General features: G+C 34.1%; 1 protein-coding gene across 12 annotated transcripts in view; it reads right to left on the bottom strand.

Moving 5' to 3' along the window:
• LOC142986186 (coiled-coil domain-containing protein AGAP005037) overlaps nucleotides 1-22,460 on the bottom strand; it is a 387,196-nt gene that overhangs the window by 339,442 nt on the left and 25,294 nt on the right. The window lies entirely within an intron of this gene.

Below are 22,460 nucleotides of genomic sequence, written 5' to 3'. Positions count from 1 at the left end.
CGAACATTAGGTATTGAATTTTCATGCTTAAAGTTATGCTAGCCATACACGATAAAGTTTACTGTCCGTCATGCCTGCAGCTGCAACATGGAGCAGTGTCGCTGCGTTAACTAAACTTGTCACGCGTGTAGCCATACATCATCAAGTTAACAGCCAACTTGGTTGCGTGTAGCTTAGGATTATGAGATTAGCTTGTCAAAAGGTCAATGACCGAACGACTCTATATTATACTTCTGTCTTTTCTGTGTACTTAAACTTTAAGAGGAAACTATTATTTATTTTTAAGCACCTTAAACAAATCTATTCTTATATTATTTTATTACCATTTAAAACTAAACCGCAATCGAAATAGATGTAATTTTACTTGGAAGAAAGTAAACTGTGTTTGTGAGGTCTTAAGCAAACAATTCGTCAATGCGTTATGTCTCTATATAAAAATGTCTGTATGAATTTTTTACATACTTTACAGCAGACGCAAATGAAAATGCTTTTATCAGAAAATAGCCGAACTCATCAAATAACTCAGTCTCAAAAAATTGAATAACAGCTCTTAAAGTATTGAATGATTTACACAACTTTGTTTCAGAAAAATGTGTGTATCGACATATCGTTTAAAACTGTAATTTAATTAAAAACATAGCGAATATTCCTTGTAACTTCGTTTGTGCCTTATCACAATTCTATCTGTTATAAAATGTCATCTGAACTATGTTACAAGAATATAAGGTATGCTTATACGATATCACTTACGACTTTTTACGAAACATTTTACGAATTTTCGTTTTTACGATCTGAACTGGTAAGCCCGCTGAGCTGCTAATAAGGTAAAAGTAAATAAAAAAGAACCTTATTTGTCCACTACACTACAAAATATTGTACCGATATATTGAACATGTAAAAGGACCTAAGGGTCACGCCATACTGACCGCAGTTCCCGGCTTGTTTCCCAGTTATAGAGCACTTGCGGTGGACGCAAACACCGCTTGCCAACTATCTGAGGTTGCACTATAGCTGTATGTACTTAGTTGTGGACGACTTCGAAAGTAATGCATTATTGGTTTTCCTGTTGCACTCGTATTGGTTTTAACAGTGTAAGTAACTATTCGAACTATGCACTTTTTTAAATATGCACAATATTCAAATCGATAAATAGAATACTAGTTTCTTTTTCACGTCTATCAAACATAAAAGTTTGATATATTAATATTTCAGAACCTACGGTTTCAGCATTCTATTTTGTAAAGAATATCTTAATTGCTAAAAAAACTGTACTCAAAGAGCAATCCTTCTGAACTTTAGGATATCGTGTACTCGACTAGTCTCAATAAAAATCATTAGTGCTTTAGTAAGTAGCGTCTACGTAGTTCAGTTCATCTCTGCAGTGAACTTATATAAAACAAGATAACAAAACAGTCTTCACAATGGCCCGTTGTCCGCCAGAATCAGCGAAGTTTGCACGAGACACGCTAAAAGGACAGCTTTTATACTGAATTAGAGTGTTTACAACTAGCGATTGCAATGATAAGGCTTAAGGATAAGGCCCTAACAGCTAGTTTAATTGTTAATTTGATGACTATTCGCGTGTCAGAATAATTAGTAGTTTGTAGTAAGAACCTACGTAAAATATATTGCGAAAAGAATAAAGCACCTACACCTGTAATTAGGAATTGTTCAATTATTATAAATGAACATTAACGAGTTTTTGAGTTTGGTTATTGTTTGTGATTATAAAATATGTGTACTGTAGTTAATTGATCATTAAAATTTAAAAGAGAGGAGGATTCAGAAGAGAGGGTAAGATTAAACAGATTTGACGTAAGAAACTACTATACTTTTACTATACAACCAAAAAATATAGTTTTAAACATTATTTGATTAAAACGGAATAGCTTTCTGTATAACAATATAGAATGTAACTTTTCAGTGTCCAAAGGTGTGGGAAAATGTTAAAAAAAGCGTCATGTGTTGCAGAATCGGTGACGATGGTGTGTAAAATCCGATACATTTTAATTTGGACAAACATTAATTTTCAGTTTAATCACAATAACAGTATAAACGCTTTGAAATTGATAGCTAACCTGACTGACAGCGGTGGGTCTGCACTCTGTAAATCGATCAACACTATCACTTAATAGGAATTTATACGGCTCGATTTTCGCCTTGAGGCTAGTCCTTACACGAATCGCTTTATAGTTTGACAACTTAGTACAGGGCTTTGGCATGCGTGATTTATCCCGATTGCTATTTCAATTTGATAAATTTCCTAAATAAAGTAGATATTTCAAAAATAACACTATCAGCCTCTAAAGCCCGCGAGTCATTGATGTTTAAAACTATTGTTTACCTCAACTAAACCGCGTTTACCGCGAACATGCACACAAGGCTCCTTACTAAGTTGTCGAATTGAAACGCATTGATGAAGCTATTCATTTTATTGAACTATAGCTTTAGTTGCTCACGATCTATCCGAATTGCCATTTAGGCACTTTAGGCTTTAGTCATCCGTGTAAAGACAGTACAAGAGCAATGGCCTTGAATTTAATGAAAATGTTTAAGTTCATATTCAGCTATAAAATCAACCTCGTTACACCCGAACGTCTAGGCAGAGCTGTATCGGAATATTCTTTAATGAAACTATTAAAAATTATGGCAAATGATTATATCTAAAACTGCGAATAACTAAATTAATAGATATTGCAACGGCTATTGGAGTTACTAAAATGGCTCTGCTTATGAATTAATCAAACACGATTTTACGCATTTTGGGTAGCTCAAATTCACTCTCGCGTTAATTCCCATTGTACAATATAATAAATACCTAACAAAATAAATATCCTATAAGATAGAATATCCTAAACAAAATAAAGTTTTTATACAAACTTTATCCATCAGAAACTATGAAGGCGGTCTAAAACCTTTATCGTGAAATACTTATCGCAACTCGAAGTTGCGAGAGGTTTTTCATGTCTCTCCCTTTATATCAACTTCACGTGTCATGGTTTTATTATAAGATATGTTATTAGAACGTCGAGACGAAATGTTTGGTATTACTTCGATAGGTCGTGATGTCTATAATAAAAATATATTACTATACGAGTCGCTTCCCGCAGCGTCGCTTGCAAAGGAGTAACTTCGCAGTAGAAAGTTAGTTTGTGTCCTTCCAGCCAACAATGTGTTGCCACACAAGATATCTCATTTTCTACTTCGAAGATGCCGAAGAGCTCATGTACATATTTACACTTTATTATAATAGAGAAAATCGCGTTAACACATTTCACGCGATTTTCTATAATAGAGTCATAAATAGTAATATTGAAAAACAAAGTACTTTGTTTAATTTATTTATCGAGTTCTCCAAATATCTTGATGTTATTACGTACGTTTTAATGCCCTATCTATCCACTATTTATTAATTCAAGCCAATAATTTTCTATTATTACCTAGCTTACTATCCTATTCATCGATAGCAATTCATACGGAAATCGGTTGAAAATAGATCTAAAAATAGAAAGAGAGTAATCTATCTGTAATCTTAGACTGATAACTGAAAATGGTCGTTTGTGGCTTATCTGTGAAAACGGAATACACAAACAGACCGATTTATTTATAATGTTAGTATAGAAATATGAATATAATATGGATAACCGGATGAGGTAAGAACCGAGTTATAGCCATCGATATAATATTTTAACTACCTTGCGGTCTGTTCCATTCGTAGATGTCAGCATCCATTCGCAGTATATAGAATAGTAGGTTTTCGTAATACCTCGATATAGTAAAGTAAATACCTGTAACAAAAAAAAACTGTTTTAATATATATTATGTTTGTTTTAGTTCGATTGTAAAATGCATTTCGAAAAGAGTGTTATAGTACATCTCATATTAAAAAGGTGAGAGACTCTCTTTTCCAGAAAACGTATTAGATACTACTTCATCTCGAAATTAACACACTAAGCAATAAATACACACACCACACTTACTTAATCGCTTACGAAAATCTATAAGTACGTATCTAAAGAAAAAGTCGTGCACGATTCAAATCATGAACCTTCAATGTGAAACAGTAAATGTTTTCAATGGATATAAATTAATAACTTACACATAACTATTGTGTAGCCTGAAGAGGATGTAAATGTAAATTGAAGAGTCGATTCTAGAAAAACAGAAAGCCTCTTTTTACCTCGAGTCTTAAACTATTTCTATGCAATGTTTTAGCTTTATAGATGAAAAATTGTATGAACAGATAATATGCAGCAATTTGTACTCATAATATTATTCTGTTCTAAAAATACTACTGCAAGTCAACTCAAAATGTTTTCCTTTACAGCGAGTAATAACACGTGATGCCCTTAGACGGCACATATCAGAGACTTGACTAAAGCTTGACTTGGCAGGCTATAACCGTACACTCATATAGAGTTAGACAATTTGTTGGCGCGTTCGGGTGGAAAACGCGGACTGACGGCGTGGATGTTTTCAGTGAAGACATGGAGGCAATGTACTCTCAGATGTACGTATTGACTCCTCGAGGGCGAGACAACGAATTGGTCACGAAATGAAAGTTCAGCAATATACTAAGTAGTTTATGAAGTCGGATAAAAGTAAGTTATTAGGAAGGAAATGGTATGTGAATGTGAGATTTCCGGCAAAGGCTTAGTGAAGTAAGTAAATGGTTCGTTTTATGTAATTATTTATTAACGAGCAGAAATCGTTATAGTCCTACACAATTAGGTATTGACCGGTATAACTAAACCTTAAAAAACATACATAAGTAAAATCGTAAAATTAACCAAAGAACATGCATTTTTAAACGTTTTTATTCACATTTATTGATAGTTACTAGGCATACACCGTAATACCTACATTCGTATAACATTGTAATAAACAAACATATTGCATTATTAATAAGTCAGGTATAAACGAATCAACGATCATGTGGCCATAAAGAAATCTTTAATAAAACAGATAGACTTTCCATGTAAAAATCATACATTACGCGGTACCATGGTAATCTCCACAAAAACTTCTATTATATCCTGACCCTACAAGTAATCCAGATCAATACAACAACAGCCATTCAGTATATTATACTGAGCAAACAAACAGGGAACTAAACTTGTGTAGTTGTAAGATAGTTTGATGTCATTGTATCCAATTATAACAGTACTACCAGTTAGGGTGGCCTGATACAGGGCTATATGTCCCAGGACTGTTCAGTTTATCAACTTTAGGGTAGTCTATTTATAATCTTCGTAATGAGGTTTCAGTGACTTTTCAACCAACAAACGAGAATAAACGAGGCGTGTGCATTTTTAGGTATTTGAAAAGTATTTTTGTAAAGTTTTATTTCTTTACGGTCAAATGATTTTTCCCGGTTTGAAAATCTATCCAGCAAAAAAACAATTCTTGGATCATCAGTATGCGGTGAGTTTAAAGATTTAAAAAATTCCTCCCCCTCTAAAGCCACACGTGATCAATGGGATATACTTTTGTGCAGCTCCAGTACATTTGGGAAACAAAAAAGTCTACAGTACATTAAAAACTAATTACTGCACGCCACGCTAGCAGCTTCCTGGACTATCTCGAATTTCCCAGGCATTTGGCAGCCCCGACTTCATTATATGGCTGGAGAGAAAAGTAGGTAGGTGATATGAATCTGAGCCATGAAGAATTAATTACTGGCCACCGACGTTTCTGAATAATCGCAGATTTCCAAGCCATTTGGTATTCGTAACCTCAGTATATAGTTGGAGACAAATATAATTAGGTGTACTGAATCAGGTACATTAAGATCCTATAACTGGACGAGTCCAGAAGGAAGGATTCCTGAACAATTTTAGTTTTCGAAGCTATTTGGCATCCCTTACTTCAGCATATGATTTGAGGCAAAAGTAGATAGGTGTTATCTACCAGATACATTAAGCTCTTATGACAGCAACTGGACAATCCTAATTTTTCAAGCCATTTGGTCTCCCTAACTTAAGTATATTATTATGTTTGGAGGCAGTAAATAGGTGTTACAAATCCAAGACATTACGTTCTAATTACTAGATACGACGAGCTTCAGACTTCCTGTTTTACGTATATCTGTTGACAACTAGTATACCTCAAATTGATTGTCACTATTCGGTACATTGCTGTTTTGTCGTTACGTGTTAATCACTATAATCTAAGGGGGTAAACCAAGTACAGCATACTGCATTGGCTTTTAACTGTAATACGTGATTCACGGAAAGAGCTGCAGTGTTCTTAGAAAATCCCGAATTTTCCAGTCATTTGGCCTCCCTCACTTCAGAGTTCAGTATATGGTTGGAGACATCTGATGGCCTGCTTTCTCGAGTGCCATTTCTCATCTGTCATCTTTCTAACGTACTGCCAACTTCCAAGCGCAGTCGACTAAGTGCAAGCCAAAGTTATGCAATTAGTGTACGTTATTGTGATTGATATAACTAAGTTTAGTTTCTATATCAGTCGTTAACAATGCCAGCCACACGTATTAGTTTTGCGAATGAACACTGTAAATAAACTGCAGTGCACTGTTAAGAATATTGAACAAGTTTCGAGCATAGTACGATCCATACTAATTTTATTAGCAACCGAAAAGTATTTCTCATAGGTAGACATTTCTCAATGTATTTCGTTTTTTGATTGCAGATAAAAATTAAATATTTAAATCTTATTTTCCTAGGCTTGTAAAAACAAAAATTGTATTTGAATATGAAAAAATGCGTATCGGTGAAAATTTATGATTTATTTTGTTTTTTTTCTGGAACGTATATAACTTATTTATATACCAACTAGCGTAAAACGGGGTGGATATAAAAAATTCACACGTAAAGGCATGCCTGTGCTTAAACTGTTGAATTTTTTACGTGAGGCGAGCCTACCATATATCACTTGCAGAAAAATACTTTTCTACCTATCACTATTAAGATTACAACAGGCGCTTGCTTCGTGGGAGTAAAAATAGTTTTGCTAAGTATACTTTTCCTTTACATACAAGGACATCAGAATAATAAAGTATTTTTCGTGAAAATTATATGTAAATTATTGTTACTTATAAAAATTTCAATAAAGAATGTGATAGATGAACAATTGTTAAAAAAGCACCAGCATAATAATAAACTGAAACCAAATTATTCGCAAAGATTTAATAAGTAAGTGCTAAATAAGTTTCATCTTAAATAAAATCCATTGAAGTCCTAATTCGTGTCTTCAAATAAATATTGTTTACAAAAAATACGATATTGTAAAGAAATATTTGATGTAGAGCAAGAAATTAATATTTTAAGGAGTCGAGCGAAGTTCCGTGGAATATCAACATTACGAAACTTATTTAACTCAGTCAAAGGGAAATTTCTTAGAACATGGTGAGTCTTCCTGCTGCTATAAGAAAATACTTATTAGTTATAAGACCAATAAAATCTACCTTATTGATTTTTTACTTAGTTAAACATCACGTCTATGTGAACAATTATGTATGAAATACATCCACATTTGGCAATTAATATCGTGGGTGTTGTGTAAAAAGGTGGATGTGAATGGAGCGTGCCTATTGCTTTATACCAGCCACGTTACCACAGGCCGGACTACTATTGAGATCAATAATAGAAATTAGAAGAGCCCATTAGCCTTTACCTGAGAATAAAACCTCGTGATCAGTCATACACTACTTAACATTCGACCGTAAATTAGATTGCTAACCGACTTCACGAAGCAGGTTCGTAATTCCATTGGCATTGTTTTTAAAAAAAAAAGGCCAATATATCTGCGATAATAGATACACTTTCCAATTATTCTCAGCCCAGGCTTTGCACAAAGCTGACTCCAAGGTCTGGCACTTGAGATAAAAAGGTAGTTGCCTCCTGAATCCTATTGATCCTCTACTTGGCGGCTAAAAGCTAAGGTTGGTTCGTATGTGAATACACCGGACGTCAATCTCTTTCGAAATCTTACAAGTGGAGAGTACTTTAATTTGCATTCAGTAAAAGGTCTACGCTTTGATGTGGAAATCTAGACGAATGTTTCAGAAGTGAAAAGGTTTTTTGAGAGACGAAAAATGAACTGTTCGTTACTTTTCATTTAAGTCAGTAAAGCAATAAAGCAATTATTTTATAGAACTAAGTTTTTGAATCTTACAATCATTTAAATATTTTTATCGATAAAAAAATGAAGCCATTACGGAAGATCACTTGAGTGCATCGAGGAATATCAGATAATGATAACGATGAAAATTGATCTGGGGGCACGGAAGTGCCCCCGCAAGTCGAGCAAAAAAAAGCGGCACGGCCGTAACATCCTTTTCTCGAAGCAATTCGGGCTATTTTTGACACCCCTATAATTTCGTTGTGGATAAAACAAGAAGCCTGGATTTTCAGCAACTAATCAGTCATTGTATAAACACGGTATATTTAAAATTTCAGTCAATTTGAACCAGTAGTTTAAGAATGACAACTTGTTAAAATTTTGAATTTTGTCACTCACTGATTCACTGATTCACTGACTCACTGACTCACTGACTCACCGATCATCAAAAGTCTAAGGTACTTCTAGCAGACTTAGAAGCTTAAAATTTAGAATACAAATAGGGTTTAGTGTTTTTATCATGGGAAAAATTTAATATTTTCTAATTTCGGTCCAGTTTTCTAAATACACCAACTGCAACAATAACTTTGTAATCCTATATAAATGTATAAGATTACAAGGTTATATTTGCAGTTAATGAATTATTATTACTGTAGAAAATAAAATAAATAGGTGTAAATAGGTACCTACTATATGAGGCATAACGGGAGGGGGTATATGGTGGGTAAGGGTGTTTAACCCATGAAACTGAACAACATTCCCATAGGAAAATATGTTGAATTATGAAAAAAAAACGTCTTTCCATACAAATTGGACTTATGTTCGCTCTACAAAAAGAAGTGAGATGCCATCAAAAACATTCTGTAAAAACCTCAAGTCTCGCCGTAAAAAGTTGTGAGATCTATATAATACCAAGTCGATTAATCTATTTAGTCTCTACTTAACGGACCTTCTGTCTTAAGTTATTACGTATGTTATTATCATGCCAATTTAAAAAAAAATACCTTTAAAACAAATAGATCGACTTGGTCATCGCAAGAAAACACAAATTCGCCATTAACATTTCAGGAGCATTAACTTCTCGTCGTGCTGTGTAGTGTGATACATACTAATAATCAAATCATGCGATGGCCAGGTCGATCTATTTGTTTTAAAGGTATTTCTTTTTAAATTGGCATGATAATAACATACGTAATAACTTAAGACAGAAGGTCCGTTAAGTAGAGACTAAATAGATTAATCGACTTGGTATTATATAGATCTCACAACTTTTTACGGCGAGACTTGAGGTTTTTACAGAATGTTTTTGATGGCATAAACATTTACATGCAAATGTTTTTTATGCAGACACTTCAACGAATTATTCATTGTCGATAAACAACGTATTTATGTTTCTAGTATACAAAGATTACAAATACAGCGAATATCTGGGGGCACGGAAGTGCCCCCGCAAGTCGAGCAAAAAAAAAGCGGCACGGCCGTAACATCCTTTTCTCGAAGCAATTCGGGCTATTTTCGACACCCCTATAATTTCGTTGTGGATAAAACAAGAAGCCTGGATTTTCAGCAACTAATCAGTCATTGTATAAACACGGTATATTTAAAATTTCAGTCAATTTGAACCAGTAGTTTAAGAATGACAACTTGTTAAAATTTAGAATTTTGTCACTCACTGATTCACTGACTCACTGACTCACTGACTCACCGATCATCAAAAGTCTAAGGTACTTCTAGCAGACTTAGAAGCTTAAAATTTAGAATACAAATAGGGTTTAGTGTTTTAATCATGGGAAAAATTTAATATTTTCTAATTTCGGTCCAGTTTTCTAAATACACCAACTGCAACAATAACTTTGTAATCCCATATAAATGTATAAGATTACAAGGTTATATTTGCAGTTAATAAATTATTATTACTGTAGAAAATAAAATAAATAGGTGTAAATAGGTACCTACTATATGAGGCATAACAGGAGGGGGTATAGGGTGGGTAAGGGTGTTCAGCCCATGAAACTGAACAACATTCCCATAGGAAAATATGTTGAATTATGAAAAAAAAACGTCTTTCCATACAAATTGGACTTATGTTTGCTCTACAAAAAGAAGTGAGATCCTATCAAAAACATTCTGTAAAACCTCAAGTCTCGCCGTAAAAAGTTGTGAGATCAATATAATACCAAGTCGATTAATCTATTAGTCTCTACTTAAAGGACCTTCTGTCTTAAGTTATTACGTATGTTATTATCATGCCAATTTAAAAAAAAATACCTTTGAAACAAATAGATCGACTTGGACATCGCAAGAAAACACAAATTCGCCATTAACATTTCAGGAGCATTAACTAATCAAATCATGCGATGGCCAGGTCGGTCTATTTGTTTTAGAGGTATTTTTTTTAAATTGGCATGATAATAACATACGTAATAACTTAAGACAGAAGGTCCTTTAAGTAGAGACTAAATAGATTAATCGACTTGGTATTATATTGATCTCACAACTTTTTACGGCGAGACTTGAGGTTTTTACAGAATGTTTTTGATAGGATCCAATTTATGGTGTACTTACTTGCAGTTACAGAAATAAACGAACTAAAACCAACAAGACTTAATTTTGGAAAAATAGAGAGTGTTTGATGTTAATTGTATTTAGCTTAACTACTTTCGCTAAGTTACTTACTTACTTACTTTAGAGGTCATTGAGGGTTTGTTAAATTCAGCCTTGTTGAGTTGCTAACGGTATTAATGAAACAAGAAAGTTATGCAGGGTTTCTTTCAAACACCTTCCGAGAATCGATAATTGCCTATCGAACCTTCCAAACAAGTACGAACTCCTAAGAATCTCGACCTCATATCTTTAAATTTAATTCCGGGATATCGAAAATTCCACTTCCTAGTTTGAGAGTTTATAATTGATCTCGGATCAAAGTTGATTTCATACAACATTTTGCAATAGATGTGGTGACAACAACAGTGGCTTGAAACAATTGTTCCTTAGAGGTTGGGGTATTTTGTTTGTTCTCGTGCTTCCTCAAAGCGTTTCGGCCCTCCCCTTACCGAAATGAGAAAATGGAACACTGAATTGCCCACCTCCTTGCGTAGGGTTGAGGAAAGCCGCGGTGGAATTTAAAAAGTTTTGTTCATATTGTACGAGTTTGTTAATCGTCTCAAGATCAATAGCGCCGTGAAGCTTTTATTAAAGAAAAAGCAGGTAATTAAAATGAAATGTTATTTTTCTACGATGGTATTTTAATTACCTCTGTTTCCAACAGTGAAGGTAAACGTAGTGATGAAACTTGGTACCCAGAGAGTTTTATAAAAACCATTCTAGCTTTCGGGGTGAAAATGTAATAGTTATATTTAAGAGCATGGAACATAGGTCGGACAAAGCCTGTGGCGAAGTGGTTAAGGTGGTTATCACTGCGCGCGAATATAGTGGCTTCTTAGTTTCAGATCTAGTTATATTGTATATCCGTTTTTTGTATTATTCTAAAAGACTCTGCGGCACAAGGTCAGGTAAAATTAAAGAATATTGATGGAATATTTTAGTTCAATGTGCGTCAAGTTTCTTGATAAAATATTGCAAGTAAAATAATACAATTTGTAAACTCACAACGTTTAACTTATCTAACCCTTCTTTACAAGAATAAATATTAGATAGGTACAGAACGTCTTTTCAAATAAATGTTTAAATAACGTGGTTACCAAGAATACATTTCTTGATTGCTCTCAGTTCTCCGAATAAAAGGTCATAATGGGTATCGTTATTTCAAATTGTTTTTCATCTCTGTTGAAACTTAGGTAGGTAGCTACAGTTCGAGTCGATGATACTTTTAGAAAATTGTAAATAATATTATGAACGCGTTAGTATTTATATTAATAAGAAAATATTACACACGCGTGAATGCAGATTTGTCCTTCTTTTATGTCGGAACGTATCATTTTAAATAAAATTTATAGATATAAAGTTACAAATTTAAGAAAAAGTAAAGGTGTGTGAATTGAACCGACACCAAGTCTTAGTGTAGCGGTAATCATTTAGTAGTATAATGTCAACTTTAAATATATGCGTGAATATTCTGAAATAGGATAGGTACAGAAGGATATTTGAGGGCAGGGGGCGGTTATTAACTATATTCGGTACCTGCTCTAAGCTCTTGCTGCTTGTCGACAGCACGGCTCACTCACCTCCTTACTGTCAGACATTTTATGAGTCACCTATTGGTTTCAATAAAACGTAAATCTGACCAAGGTAAAAACGTAGAGCATCTTTAATTTCCATACAAGATTAGACAATACAGAATCTTTATTAAACTATCACAACAGGAAGATTTATACACATCACAGGTACCCATCCCGACCCGTACAATGAAACATGGATGTTAATGAATTTCGGCTCTGACAACTGTTTGCTTAACCCCGTTTTATCCTTGGAACAACATCATTTTAATTAACCTCGCCCATTGTTTTAGTAGCACAATAACTAGCTAACTATTTAATAGAATGTACACTGAATAGTGACAATAGAAAGGCTGTTTTGTTAGAGCCCGAGATTTGGCAACCGGCGGTTATCGATCGATGGATAGATACTGTTGTTAGTCAAATAGACCTTGGATAATTCGGGGTGGAGATAGGTAAGGATTTTTACTGTTGTCGTGGTAATGACAAAAGGATCTATTGTGTTAGAAAAGCTATTTTTCTTGATATTGACAACATGTTTATTACTAAAGCAATAAATCAAAACCATTCAGAAACTGGGTGAATTTACAGTAGCTATGGACACAATTATGTTTAATGTCGCAATAGCAACCACCACAATCAACGTTCAAATAAATTGAGAGGTAACCCAAAAATTGGTCCAGCAGTTCTTGAGATTGGCGAGACTTATAAGCAAACAGTTCCCTTCCAAGGTGAGGGGTACAATACAAAATATATTTTGTTTTAGCAGCAATTCTACTACAGCTACTTCTGCATTCCAATTACTTTATTGACTACTCTATTCACGATTTTGCTCGTCATTACTTATTTGGAAAATCGACCCTACTTAGGCTTTTGTATCCTAATGAGTGCGATTTACCATTTAAGCTAAATTTTAACATATATAATATATGTTAAAATTTCGCTTGAATCAGTTTGAATTGTAAAATACATTAAAGATTAATTGCTGTAAAAGGTTATGCTAGTTTGTGCCCTGCTAAATTAATAAAACCACTAACTCCGGTTTCGATAAGGTTAGTTAGCACATATTTTATTGTACCTAGGTAGGTGCAATACGTAAGTAAAAACATATCAAATTATTTGGAACTGTATAATCAGTAGCATGCAAATAAATCCATCGTAAAAACGACTAGAATTCATTGAAATGTTTAATTCCAATTAATTCTAACTTGCCTGAGAAATTTTAATAAGAACCTGAATTTAGTTCTGCTACTTATTAAAATTCTTAAGATTAAGGTTATAAAAATTTGAAGTCTAGCTTCGATTATTAAGTGTTGCTGACTGTACGTTTCAGATATAAATATTTATTATTAATACGTACATTTATACATACATTAGTACCAAAAATTACCAGCTCCACACTCCGAGATTCTCGCTCTCTTTTCAATAGCGGTATCAGATAGTTTAGTTACACTACTCTAGGTATCAACTGGGTATTAAACGCTAATACAATAATGACCCAAGATTGCCCACATTGGCGTGATATTAACTAGTTAACTAGATCGTGTGCCAAGAAACTATTAGAGGAGGTCATAGCCGCTGGTCAGTTACTAACTATAAGATAGCACTATCATTTTTCAAACTACGCTAAAACTACCAACGATGAGTCATGATAATACAATAAAGATAAAATGGATAAACCATCATACAAATTAAAATCCAAATAAGGTATATATATTTTATGTAGTGAACATGTAACAGAGATTTTAATACATTCTTATAAACTTCAATCTGCGAACATCTTCAATAATATCTACACGATTAGACACAGTAAACATGAATGTAAATCTACAATTACGTTCTCTTTGCCATCATTTTAGACCGATACAGAACGGCGGTAAAAATTTTTAAATATTATATTCGACCTGCCATAACAAAATTCACTCCCATTTTAGTAAATTCAATCAACATCTACACACTACACAGTCCATTCATTCCCTTTGTGTCAATTTACACAACTATTCTCTACAACAAACATCGGCTGATTGCAGCCAAAAACAAAACAAAAGGTGAACAAAATACTTTCGGCAAAGGTAACTAATTGCGTCGAATTAATAGTTCGACTACGTTTTGCCCGGCGATGTGCACTTTCCGTGAACGTACGAGCGCTTCGCAGGAATATAATTTAATTTGTGACTGCGTTTGGTGAATAGCAAACGGCTATTGCTCCTTGGTTTTGTTTTGAAGTAGGTGTCGACTAGCGAATTGAATGTTTACAGGATATTAAATATCCTCGGTAATCTGTTCACAACTGTGAAATTAAGGATTTGAACTGGACGTCGGCGTCGTGTGGTGGAACATAACATTTTGGTAATTAACAAATGTGAATACATTCTTAGTCCAACAACGCTGATCAGTTACTGTTTTCCGTTAAGAAAAGAAGATAGTAAAAATTCGCGCAAGGAAATAATTGCCGCATTAAATAATCCGAAAAGAATAATCTTACGTCTAGAATTAACCACGTGTATTTTTTGTGCTTAAAATTAAATTAATTTTATTAAAAATTAAACTCGTGGCGGGGTCTTACGCCCACTTCGAAAGTAAGCTTAAGGATCCTTCCGCTAACTTCCCTGTTTTATACAAAGTAAATTTATCAATTCTTCTCCTTATTTTTCAAAAAGAACTCTTTAACTACAGATTACCAACCATAATCCACGACGAAGTGTATTTATAATAGCTCGTCTTTCATCGATCTTGGTAGCGGAAGGATTGATTGATTACCAAGAATTATGTGGCTGAACCGTTGGGAAATAAAAAGCATCATTCCACCGCATTTGAATCATTGCAGTTCAAGTGCAAGCACTTTCACATGTGTTAGAAATGCGTTAGTTTAAAATAAGTAGATTTTTTTCCTATCAACGTCATTTCAGCTCTGATTAGTAATTATACCACTGTTGTACAGTGCTTTGTCACTTTCAATGCATTTTGAAACAGTATTATGAGTTGAAAAGGCAAAACACTGATCAAATTCTACACACGAATGATAATATTAGTAACAAAATAGATATCTATTATTATATGTTTGCCTCGAACCTAATATAACAAAGTACGCTCAACAAAATCAAAAACGTCTACACTCGTAATCAAATTTTTCGAGTACCTGAACACAATGGGTTAGTCACGAATATTTAGGGCGATTTAATTCGAAAATAAGCCGCGCAATCACTGTCCCGCTGCCAAAGTTCGTTTCGTAATTATTTACAGGGACGACTCACAAAATTGTCTTCAACTACCGACAAAAGTTGATAACGAACTGCAGAAAAGAGCTAAAGCTATAGTTCCTGCTCTACCCAGATTCCATAAGATAGCAAACAGCGGAAGGTAGTGATATTTCGGTACGCCTATAATTTGGATACAACAGATATAAATCTAAGAAAAAGTAAAATTATTACAAGTGGCTAGGGTCTAAAAGTTTGAAGACCCCAGACGGTAACGAAGTAAAAATCTTGTAATATAATTTAGCTATTAAATTAACAAGATTATAAGCGACATCAATAAGTCATTAACCTTAATATTGCTGAGTGTTCGTTGAACTGAGATATAATTAAGTTAGATACTATAATTATACTAATTGTCTACACGTTTGTGTGTTCCCAGAAGGATCGCGATGTTGATTCAGTGTATTTATACATAAGTATTGTATTTAATTAATAGCCTTATGTTATTTGTGTTTGATTAGGATGTGTTTGATGATATCGATAGCTTAATAAGCTAACTAAATCATAATATTAAACAAACGTAATATTAGGATATCTAGATTTTACTTTAATTTTATTGTTACCAACTTTCTTCTATTCTTACTGAACAATTAACATATTTTTATTCATTACTATGAAGGTCTACGTAGCGAGCCTCAGGCACACTCGGTACTAGTACAGTAGTAAAGCACAGTGCGTTTGACATTTAAAATCACTTGAAGTAAAATTATTTTTTACGGCGTACGCTAAACACTGTTGTCCGTTTTGCATGCAACATTTTTCGGCTTCTACTCAGCTGTCAACACGGTAGTACATAGTATTTATGTACGTACTGACACTCTGGCCATAGTTTCTTTATATTTTTCGTGATGCATACATAGACAATATTTTCCGTATCTTACTACCGTTCTGAATAAGTTTACCCAATTAACGGAAAATACATACCTATTATTTTTCCTCTTAAATTGTATTAAGAACTCACATAAAATATTATTGTAACTCGATAAAAGCGTTTATTATCAAGTCATGTTTCGTAAACTGCAAGTAGTATTAACTCCAAAGGTAGTGTTTATTCATTTCGTTACTCTAGGAACTATTCCCTTGGGACTGTCGTCGCGAGTCTTACGATACGAGGCTGTCTGGTCACACGTTTTGACTTAGATGTTGTGTTTGAGTTTAGCCAACGCGGCAACGATACATTAGGGAATAAATGTCCTACGACTCCTGTCGCTGGCTACGTCTTGTGAAATTGTGCAACGTGGCAGAGCTTCGGTCAACATGGTACGCTTTGGCCGTCGCTATGACGCCAGATATGGCTTCGCTTGACATGACAATATATTATATAAGCCCAAGCGTTTAACGTTTATAGACAAGTAAAATAAGAACTAGACTCTCGATGATGTCTTTCTTCATATTTTTTTATCTTCGTCATTATCATAACAATACTAACGTTATGTTATACAAACATCATTACATAATTATAATTTAATATATTATAATTTAATTATAATAAAGTCACTTCGCGCGTCTGTCGTTATCTGTATGTATGTATTATATACGTTTAGGTCTTTAAAATTACTCACTTTTCACGATTATATAAATATAAATTTATTTTACAAAATAACTGTTTAAAGAGAGCGAAGCTGGAGCGGGCCGCTAGTAAAGAATAAACGCAACGAACGACACCCACTAGAACTATTTCATATCCCACACCTTAACCATTGCACCGTGGAGCTCGTAATAAATCTATATAAATAAAAATGAATCACTGAAATTTATAATTTATGTACGCGCATAACTTTTGAACAACTAAACTAAATTGGATAACTTGTTTTTAAAATATTCGTAACTGTCAGAACACTGCACGGGATCGACAGGATCAAAATTCCCACAAAGGAGTACGGCAGATTTCGTACAGCTTAAAGTTTGTTTTGTTTCGTAACAGAATTTGTACCACTTATTAAGGGGACTAAGTCACTTATTTTTATTTGGGAGTATTATTTTTAGAAGTCCGGATTAATTAGAAAGTATTTGTTTATTTAAATAATATTTTTTGGTCTATGGCTTATATTTGTTGACAACTAAAGAAAAAGAAAATTTCATGAGACGTCACTTTTCGTCTGACATCTACGCATCCGCTAATTTGCTGTTGTTTTGGATTGTGGTTTTGACAGCATCTGAGCAATTTAGCGAACTTACGGGGCTTCTAAAAATGGACAAAACTTTTACCTCCCAGCTTTTAAGAATATAAGAATTTTAAAATAAGCTTGTCTTACATATTAGCTACCAATTAAAACAAAAAGTAAACCTAAACATGACATTTTATAAGCTGTACGAATTCTAACCTGCCGTTCGCCTTTGAGCAGTGGGATACAATTGTACTATACCCGGTCGAAGCCGGGCTAGTCCGGTAGTATAAAATAAATTCCATCTTTAAAGAAACATTATTTCCATTATTATCGTTGGTGGCGTGACAGCTTCACAACTTCACGCGTTAGTAATAGGATGTAACAGTGTAAGTAGCGTTCAAGACGACACGGCCCGGAGACATCCAGTGCCGGCTCTATAAACTGACACTCACTTTAAAAACACCGGGAAAATGCGGGACGAATTTATTAAGGACGTACAATATTTGATATTTTGTTATCATATTTGTTTCATTTAAACAATACTTTAAATTAATTCGTAATCTTTCTCATTTAGTTATGTGTCTTCACTTATGTGTCGCAGGGACATAGAACATACAAATATTGGACACAAAATTACGTGCACTGCTCGAATCACATTCAATTGTTATTCGCGGCAATTGAACCGTGCGCAGTAGTGCGATTACAATAACTTAGTATTTTTCACCTGCTCATAAAGTAGCTGTGTACGTCAAATTGGTCGTCACTATAATCTAAGGAAGAAAACAATGTACAGCGTAGTGGCAAGTAGTTGTCAACTGAAATACACGATAGCTCCCATGATAATTAATTGACATCATTCAACGTTAATTTTTGATCAAAATTACTGTACCCTATTTACGAGAATAGTTAAGAAAATGCATTAATTCTCCAAACTTTTATCAAGATTTTTATTTCCAAGAAATGTACACCCAAACCAACTTTCTGTCCAAACATTTACAATATCCACCAAAATTTGTTACTCAACGGCCATATTGTACAATGTTGGTGGCTTTTCCTATTACATTTGAAAAGACACGTCCCTGTGAAAGACGAACGGACACACAACTAAGCCATCGTAATAATAGGGGTCCTCGCCCTTTGCACACCGAACTCCAGAAACGAAGTGCAAGAGTATTTTTAAAGTTAAAAGCTTTTACGCTTTGAATAAGTTCTAATGCAAACCTTTCCGTGCAGTGGGAGCGTGGTATAATCCACACTAGGTAATGTTACAAATGCAAAAGTCTGTCTATCTATCGGTTACTCTAGAACCGATCGACGCTATTCACCTATGAGATATTTGTAGATCAGAGGTGAAAAATCGGCTTCTTGTAAATAAATACATATTCCCTGGAAGGCTGAAATATGCACGGGAGCGGAGCCGCGCGGGTCAGCTATTAAGTAATATTTACACATGATGTATTAAAACGATACGAGGAATGTTGCATGCAGTAGAAAGTAATAACTGTTCTGTTATTATTTTTATCCTCTTGGGTGTTTTCGTATTTTAATATTTGTACTGGAATTGTGTTGAATATACGAATATTTACAAGCTCTCAACGAGCCCGCGAAATGTATAGTTTTTATGAATGAGATAAGTACTTACATTAGTATCTAAAACTCAACATACTACTTATTTTACCTGTAATCTGAAAATTAAAATACCAACCACTAATTTCCCTAACTATACAAAAATACTTATTTTCTCAATTAAAAACCTTCGGGACAGTACTCGCTTTGTATTGCAATTTCCAGACTAATACCGTATCTGTACACAAAAAGCACTTAAGATTGCCAGTCACTCTAAAAACAATTTGCAGGCAAAACAAAATCCTTTATTTCTTCTATTCTGTGGCCTTTTATTTGCTGTGATAGTAACAATTTTCTTGCTCCGGACTTCAGAGGAGAAAACAAGTATTTCTATGTTATGAGACAACGCTATCTTTTAATAACAAGTATGACAATGCAATCTTTTGTAGATGGGGCTTTATATTATATTTTATGAAAGTCATAACTTCTTGTTGCACTGCCCGATTGTTCCATTACTGTAAGATTTTTTTAATGGTTAACTAATACTAAATTAGTTTAAATTCTATACTGCTATTACAAATGTAAAACTCACTGTAACGATTTCATAGCAAAACCGCTGACCCAATTTTGATCAAATTAGTACAAAGTGGTTGTGGTATTTTCATATATACCAACCCCTAAAAGGCTGGAACAGGGACTAGAAAAAATTATATATATGTTCTTCGCCCCTTACTTGTTCACATTTAGAGGTAATTAATAGTTTTTATAATATAAATATGATTAAATCGGTAGTCAACGAAACCGACTCACGTAAAATAAAAGCAAAAATATTATTATATTCGAATCTCATTAAAATTTCTACCACGTTTATCGACAGTTTCCTTCTTTGTCTTATAAAAATCAATATTTGTTTTAACGGTCAACAACTTCTGAGCATTGTTACTGATAATTATAAGATGCTAGGCCTTGTCGCGGCTCTACTCGCATAAAACTTATAATATTTTGTATAATACGTATTGACATACTTACATAAATTAAGGCCTTCTTAGTTTTTTTTTATTGTCTTACCTACAACGGTCTTACCCGGATTAAAGGCTACCAAATGTAGAAACATATTATTGCGCTTAGAGTTTGCGCAGAACAATTTCTACTTTTAAAAGTAACATAGATTTTGGTTGTGTGTTTCTCTAAAACTAGATGAAGGGTTTGGATGAAATTTTACACAAAAATGTTGCAGCCTTAAATTTAACGTAACGTACGCGCGAGTGTTATCGATGCGATCTTTGTCATCGTGTCAGGTGAACGTTATTGGGTTTATCCTGCCAAAAAAAATTCAAAACTGTCTGTTACACGTGTGAAAACGAATGACCAATCAGTTTTTTTGTGAATAAAAAACAAAAATAAATACCGCGAGGCAATTCTAACAGGATTCAAAACATTGGAAAACGGCGTAAAACTTTCCTGCGGCCTAGTGGAAAAGTCAATATTGCTTTACCGTTTGTTTTTTTATTCAAAACTCCGATGCCAGTTGAATAAAATACCTACATCAAAATGCCTCTGCCAAATTCGATCCACGAAAGTTAGTATTTTTGATAGTTTTTCTCGCTGCGTCGTAAATCGTGAATTCGTGACTGCGTTTGAAATATTTGCAGAACATACTCGTATCTGTCCGTGACATTGTTCGTGTGGAATAATTAGTCACAAAGTAGTCTCTTTTAATCCAGGTGTGACAGTGACAGTGTTCCTGCCATTAAACTGCAATCACTAGATTTTTCTTGGAAGAGTATTCAAGTATATTTCTTGGCAGCTTTTCCTGTTCATAATAGAAGTAAAATTAATTTTGAGAAGGAGACTAAAAGGCACTAAGAAAGAGTGCTGAAGACTTAAACGGATGCCTACAACTGGCTGATCATTAACGTTACTTAGTCATTCCTTGATTGCGAAATAATTTCGTTTCTTCTCGGAGATTTTACTCATTTTTCCACAAACCACAAGCTTGATTGCAGCATGAAAATTAAAGTGGATATTCCGAAAGGTTTACTCTGTCCATGTTTATTTAGATTATCTTGAAAACTCATTAACCAACTCAGAGAGATTTTGAACAGCAAAGCGTAGCTATGCGTCGTGTATCAAGAGATACTTGAGATTTTTTGATATTTTAACATTGAAAATAAAATATTACTGTCACTTACGGGTGTAGGAAAAGCCCTTGAGTCTACCCCGCTCCCCAAATCAATTGTAAAAACAAAAAAGGTTAAGGTTATACATGTTATATTTTTCTTTTTATTTGCTTCACGCTTGTAATACCGAAAGGTATAAGCAAAAGTGTATCAAATTCACCCACGCTTCGCCATTTTTTCCCATTAACATAATAATAATATTTTACAAACATACATTCATAAAGTAATACAAACCGTGTCTCACCCACACTCAATCTGCTAAGCTTCAAAATCGTATTTAATTGCTATGAGCCTGTTTAAAAAACAGCCTAATGACTCTCTTTCCCCTATAAAATGTCGCAGCGAAATCCTTTTAGCGCCGTCGGGTTTCAAATTTAAAGAAAAGGTAGAATACGTTAAAATAAAAAGGTCCAAATGAATGTGAAATTGCTTAGCAATTAGTGGTGTAACGTGTTTTGCTTGGCTTACTCTGGTCGTAATTTACAAGTTATGTGTTTACTTCCCTTTTGTTTGATACTGTTTCTATATCTATGATAGCAATTACTGACTAACTACTAACGTTCCTGTTTTTACTGACCATACTTTGATACAGATACCAAATAATGCAACTTACAAGTCTACACAAATCGGGATTATCAAAAACCAAATGATTAAATATGGCTCATTACGACGACAAGAATTAACTGTGCCCGCGTGTGCTCTCGCTGCAGTTTTTGACAGCTCAGAATTAATGTCTGCAGCTGTTGTCAGAATGGCGGCACAGATTAATTATGATCAATTTTGTCGAGCTGTTTATATTGGACATCGAATTTAAATTTCTAACACCCGTAGATTGGATCGATACAGGATACAGGTACGAGTACGTTGAATGGAAAAAAGAGTACTCGGAAGCACCGGGCGGGCGTGTGGCTCGGATTCTTTGTCCATAGCTCCCATTCCCGCGTGAAATAAAAACGGCGTAGAAATACCAACCTTAAAAAATATTGAAAAACGATACTGACCCGCCGAATACCTTCTAGCCAATATCGGCTACGAGCTATTTCTCGGTTCATTATATTTTTTATGTTATGAAATATCTCGAACCATTTT

This window comes from Anticarsia gemmatalis, chromosome Z (genome assembly GCF_050436995.1).
Source record: "Anticarsia gemmatalis isolate Benzon Research Colony breed Stoneville strain chromosome Z, ilAntGemm2 primary, whole genome shotgun sequence".
Lineage (NCBI taxonomy): Eukaryota > Metazoa > Arthropoda > Insecta > Lepidoptera > Erebidae > Anticarsia > Anticarsia gemmatalis.
Note: the sequence above shows the minus strand (reverse complement) of the source record. Positions and strands in the feature narration are given on the sequence as shown.